This window comes from Oncorhynchus tshawytscha, linkage group LG16, assembly GCF_018296145.1.
Source record: "Oncorhynchus tshawytscha isolate Ot180627B linkage group LG16, Otsh_v2.0, whole genome shotgun sequence".
Classification (NCBI taxonomy): domain Eukaryota; kingdom Metazoa; phylum Chordata; class Actinopteri; order Salmoniformes; family Salmonidae; genus Oncorhynchus; species Oncorhynchus tshawytscha.
Window position 1 is genome coordinate 55,741,113 of NC_056444.1, and position 6,881 is coordinate 55,747,993.

The following is a 6,881-nucleotide window of genomic DNA, read 5'->3' on the forward strand; positions in this document are numbered from 1 at the left end:
ACACAACATGTTTCATGAGCTGAAAAAGAAGAAGCTTATTTAGCTCAAATTCTGTGCATAAATTAGTTTACATCTCTGTAATTGAGCATTTCTCCTTTGCCAAGATAATCCATCCACCTGACAGTTGTGGCATAAGAAGAAACTTATTAAACAGCATGATCATTACACACGTGCACCTTGTGTTAAGGGACAATACAAGACCACTCGAAACATTGCAGTTTTGCCACACAAAACAATGCCAGTGATGTCTCAAATGTGTAAGGAGCTGCAATTGGCATGCTGACTGCAGGAATGTCCACCAGAGCTGTTGTCAGATAATTTAATGTTAATTTCTCAACCATAAGCCACCTCCAATGTTGTTTTAGAGTATTTTACAGTACGTCCAACCGGCCTCACAAGTGCAGACCATGTGTATGGCGTCGTGTGGATGAGCGTTTTGCGTGATCATAGTTGCCCCATGGTGGTGGTGGGGTTATGGTATGGGCAGGCATAAGCTACGGACAACGAACACAATTGCATGTTCTCGATGGCAATTTGAATGGACAGAGTTTGGGATGCTCTGGATCGACATGTACGACAGCGTGTTCTAGTTCCTGCCAATATCCAGCAACTTCGCACAGCCATTGAAGAGGAGTGGGACAACATTCCACAGGCCACAATCAACATCCTGATCAACTCTATGCGAAGGAGATTTGTTGCGCTGCAAGAGGCAAATGGTGGTCACACCAGATACTGACTGGTTTTCTGATCACACCCTTACCTTTTTTATGGTATCTGTGACCAACAGATGCATATCTGTATTCCCAGTCATGTGAAATCCATAGATTAGGCCGTAATGAATATATTTCTGTCACGCCCTGACCTTAGAGATCCTTATTATTCTCTATGTTAGGTTAGGTTAGGTCAGGGTGTGACTCGGGTGGGAAAATCTATGTTTTCTATTTCTTTGTGTTTTTGTATGGTATGGTTCCTAATCAGTATGGTTCCCAATCGTTGTCTCTGATTGGGGATCATATATAGGTTGTCATTTTCCTTTTGGGTTTGTGGGATCTTGTTTTCTGTATAGTTTATTTTGCCTTACAGAACTGTGCGTGTTCGTTTTTGCCATTGTTATTTTGCTTTTGGTGTCACCAATAAAAATAACGATGTACACCTACCACGCTGCGCCTTGGTCCGGTCATTCCACAAACGAGAGCCTTAACAATTTCCATTGAATGGTTTCCTTATATGAACTGTAACTTTGTAAAATCTTTGAAATTGTTGCATGTTACGTTTATATTTTTGTTCAGTGTATGATTGAAGCCTAGTTCATCAACACAATGTAATGTTGAGAACTACCAGAAGGTGAAGACGAACGCTTATGCAGGGAAGAGGGGTCCACAGCTAACGTGCACAAGGGCTGATTATTTTCTTATTTCCACTTAACTAGGTTGGGTTGACTTTATGCCTTTGTTTTTACCCCCAGTTATTTTGCAAGCATTGCTAACTGCATTGTGAAACCCAGTGTTGGTGTTCACACAGAGCTGAGTGTGACTGTGTCATTTTTTATAAAATACTTAAAATCATGCCCCTCATTTTCATATTCCATGCTCTATGGCAGGTTGATTTTTAGAATTGATTGTTACAATATCTGTGTTTTTGCATGTACAGTTGAAGTCAGAAGTTAACATACACTTAGGTCACTAAAACTCATTTTTCAACCACTCCACAAATCTCTTATTAACAAACTATAGAGTCGGCAACTCGGTTAGGACCTCTACTTTGTGCATGACATAAGTAATTTTTCCAACAATTGTTTACAGATTATTTCACTTATAATTCACTGTATCATAATTCCAGTGTGTCAGAAGTTTACATACACTAAAGAAAAAAACTGTATACCTCCACAAATCTGATTCATCCTTGGGAGCAATTTCCAAATGCCTGAAGGTACCACTTCCATCTGTACAAACAATAGTATGCAAGTATAAACACCATGGGACCACGCAGCCGTCATACCGCTCAGGAAGGAGACACGTTCTGTCTCCTAGAGATGAACGTACATTGGTGCGAAAAGTGCAAATCAATCCCAGAAGAACAGATGCTGTGAAGATGCTGGAGGAAACAGGTACAAAAGTATCTATACCCACAGTAAAATGAGTTCTATATTGACATAAACTGAAAGGCCGCTCAGCATGGAAGAAGCCACTGCTCCAAAACCACCATCAAAAAAGTGAGACTACGGTTTGCAAATGCACATGGGGACAAAGATCATACTTTTTGGAGAAATGTGCTCTGGTCTGATGAAACAAAAATATTACTGTTTGGCCATAATGACCATCGGTTTGTTTGGAGGAAAAGGGGGGAGGCTTGCAAGTCGAAAAATACCATCCGAACCATGAAGCATGGGTTGGCAGCATCATGTTGTGGGGGTACTTTGCTGCAGGAGGGACTTCACAAAATAGATGGCTTCGTGAGGAAGGAAAATGATGTGGATATATTGAAGCAACATCTCAAGACATCAGTCAGGAAGTTAAAGCTTGGTCGCAAATGGGTCTTCCAAATGAACAATGACACAAGCATACTTCCAAAGTTGTGGCAAAATGGCTTAAAAACAACAAAGTCAATGTATTGGAGTGGCCATCACAAAGCCCTGACCTCAATCCTATAGACAATTTGTGGGCAGAACTTAAAAAGCATGTGCGAGCAAGGAGGCCTACAAACCTGACTCAGTTACTCTAGCTCTGTCAGGAGGAATAGGCCAAAATTCACCCAACTTATTGTGGAAAGCTTGTGGAAGGCTACCCAAAACGTTTGACCCAAGTTAAACAATTTAAAGGCAATGCTACCAAATACTAATTGAGTGTATGTAAACTTCTGACCCACTGGGAATGTGATGAAAGAAATAAAAGCTGAAATAAATAATTCTCTCTACTATTATTCTGACATTTCACATTCTTAAAATAAAGTGGTGATCCTAACTGACCTAAGACAGGGATTTTTTAGGAATTGTAAAAAACTGAGTTTAAATTTATTTGGCTAAGGTGTATGTAAACTTCCGACTTCAAATGTATATTGATTGATTGATTGAAAAATGACACAGTCACACTCAACTCTGATTATGGACACAAACACTGGGTTTCTTTTACACTCTACTTAAAAACTGATCTGGGACCTTTGTTTTTACACTGCTGCTACTCGCTGTTTATTATCTATGCATAGTCACTTTACCCCTACCTACATGTACAAAATAACTCAACTAACCTATACCCCCGCACATTGACTCAGTACCGGTACCCCCTGTATATAGCCTTGTTATTTTTATTGTGTTACTTTTTATTTAAATTTTACTATTTTTACTTTAGTTTATTTAGTACATTTTTTGTTAACTCTTTCTTGAACTGCATTGTTGGTCAAGGGCTTGTAAGTAAGCATTTCACGGTAAGGTCACCTGCTGTATTCGCAGCATATGACAAATAAAATTAGATTTTAATTTGTGATTGATCTTATGCTACACACAAATGAATTGTAAAAAAAAGTATAATCTAATCCATTCTGTTAGCAGTTGGATTTATTGCACCCGTTACTGAGATGGTTGTTCCTGTTTTGATGGTTTGGGAACTCAGTCGGAGTCTCAATTTACTTTTGAGAGTTAGAATAGTAGAATACACAAGGTACAATTGGTTGTGGATCTGCAGTTTTCTTTTGTAATTTCAGTCACTGACAGTCACCCCCCCAAAAATTGTATTTTTAAAAAATGTAATGTTTATTTAACTCGGTAAGTCACTTAAGAACAAATTCTTATTTACAATGACAACCTACCCCGGCCAAACCAGACAATGCTGGGCCAATTGTGCGCCGCCCTATGGGACTGCCAATCACAGCCGGTTGTGATACAGCCTGGAATCGAACCAGGGACTCTAGTGATCCCTCTAGCACTGCCTTAGACTGCTGCGCCACCTGGGAGTCCAATTAGCCATGTCAACTATTTTTTATTGGTAAATTAGTCTAGCCAGCTGTCTAAACTTGTAGTAATCATGGCCGAATACCGACCAGGCATGTAGAGCATTGCATACTATGTCACATATGTGCAGATATGTGCACCACGTCATTGTGCTCTCTCTCGCTCTGCTGTGTGTGCATCTTGCTTGCTGTCACCCCAATGGGGGGGCTGTAGCTCATTGGCTAGAACTCGAATTGCTAGGGGGCTGGCCCAGATGGGGGAACATTTTGGGAAAATTGAGCAACACAGCTTCCAGAAAAACAGTCACTTTCAATCTAGGGATTTCGTGGCTAATTGAAGTAAAACAGTAATTCAGCTAATAGATTATGCACGTATGAACTTCACATTGACACATCCAGCCCAAAGCGGAGGTTTAAAAAATAATTAGTAGTTGCCACATTTCCAGAGCATGTCTTTGACTTTAAAACGTACATTTTTCTTTCCACTGGGGGCATCAAAATGATTTGCCTGCAAAAGAATAGGCTCAGCCTTGGCTACTGGTATAAAGCATTTCCTTAATAGAGTTAAGTAGTTTAACTGCACAAATGGATTGATTGCGCAAATCAGTTGACTGCATGTGTGGGTATGGATGTGGTTACGCAGACCTGCAAGCCACTGCACCCCCTCATGAGTTAGATTTTTTTGTGGCTCCCATCCCCATGAAAGTTGCCCATCCCTGGTTTAGGTAGTCTCATTTATCAATCTTCCCTAACTTGAATGTTATTCTGAATGTGGGTGGCAGGTGACTCAAAGTTCCAATTGTTGGATATCCTCACTCTATATTCAGGCTACATCAGGTGTGACTTAGCCTGTATTGTTATAAAGAGTTTAAATTTAATGATAACTTATTCACTTAGGCACTCACTTGATGAAGGCTAAAGGATTGAAAGCCACTGAATGCAACAACCAAGTCTCTGTCACTAACAAACACAGTCATGGGTGGTACAGTAACTCTACAATTCACTCGAAATGCACACTGGGAAATATACAAATAAGGCTTTACACCCTTCATAGAGGGTCCTAGAAAAAAACCTTCAGAAGATAGAGGGTTCTAGGAAGAACCTTTCATGGAGGGGTCTATGAAGAATCCTTCATAGAGGGTTCTAGGTCTAGGTAGAATCCTCTGCAAAAGGTTCTACCTAGCATCAAAAAGGGTTCCCCTATGGGAACAAACTGAAGCACCTTTTGTTCTAAGAGTGTAGATTTGACACTGAATGTTGTGAATTATTCTCATTTCTGTTGATAGTGATTGAGGCCAGACTGGAGGTACAAGGGCCAAGGACACACTGATTATTCACTGTTATATTGCATTGATGACATTCTGTGAACACTGTGTGACTCTGTAGCAGCTGACAGTCACTGACTTTTCGTTTTGACTTCCTTACAAGCCTCTCGGGCTGGAGTTCACAAAACATGTACTGCTGTCTGATTAAGACATAAAGGGCATGTCTCCAAGAATAGAATACAACTTTGTTTTCCATGTGTTACAGCGAACAATAGAAATGTGTCTTCTGCTCCGTTCTCAACTCCAAATGATTTTAGGTGTATATAGTTTATCATCTTTTTAAAGCTATAGACTGGGAACTGGGATCTGGAAATCTGTATAATGGTATTTTAAATTCTCTGTATATACCTACTGACATACACCATAAGCCCACAGGTCATATCTCAACCTCATACACATAAAAAATAATATTAAATAAACATAAAGAAAGGGAGGGAGGGAAAAATCATTGAAAGTTAATTGAATTTCTTGAATGAAACACACCTTGGCATTGTTTGAACAGGGAACACATACAAATGGCGGAAGACTGGGGGAAAAACATGTGTTTATCTATATTAAACCTTAACGCAGAACTTTCAATGATTCTAGATTGTCTTTAGCCAAAAGTGTTTAATTTTGAGTAGACTTTGTTGCCAGGTACAGGTGTAAGGCCTAACCCTCCTTCATTTAAACCGCAACGTCTTTAAATATGTTTCATAACAGCCACATTTAGGGCCACTGGTTAACAGTCATTCAAATACAGTTAGAAATTGACCCCAACCCTAGTGGGTACAGAATAACATTCAGACAAGGCTGCCTTTGTTGTACAGCACACCGTATTATGTCACTAGATGGCGCTCTAGACTAATAATTAATATTTCTGTATAAGACATTGTTACAGACACTTTTCCAAGACCTGTTTAGTCATTATTAGTTCATCACCCATTTCACCAAAATAATGAAGATAGTAAGATATGACATCTGGTGAAACCCACCCATGATTGTCTTCTATGAATCACAAAAGAAAAACAGTCAAATCTAAATCTTTTTTTTTTTAAAGAAATCTATATAACTGAATTGTTACAACAAAAAATATTGGGGTTTCTCACAAAAGAAACAAAAATGATTTAGTTCATATGTCGTTTATAAATCTTTAACACTTCCTCTTTAACTCATTGGTTCAAATTGTGTAGTTTTGGTGCAATGTAATCCCTTATTGCTGTTATTATACATTGACATATTAGCTCACTATTCGACATGCACCAAAATGATCATTCCACAATTGTTATGACTTATGTTTGAGTTAAAACTATTAATTGGTTATTATAAACTACATGTTGACTAAAACGGTTTATTGACTAGTCTAGGATAAAACCATAGCAGTACCTTAGGGTACCCCTAGGGATAAAGTAACATCTAACATTGATTGCAGCCATGAGCTTTATGGCTTTATGAAGCACAATTAAAGGGGTATGACCTTTCATTTAATGTCTTACAATCAAATGCACTTCAAAGGGCACACACTTTTAAAAGGTGTCTTGTGTATCTTACAACATTTACAACAAAAGTCTAATCTGGGCATCGCAGTGATTCACACTTGAATGTGAAAGAAATATCATCATTCCATTCAGCAGT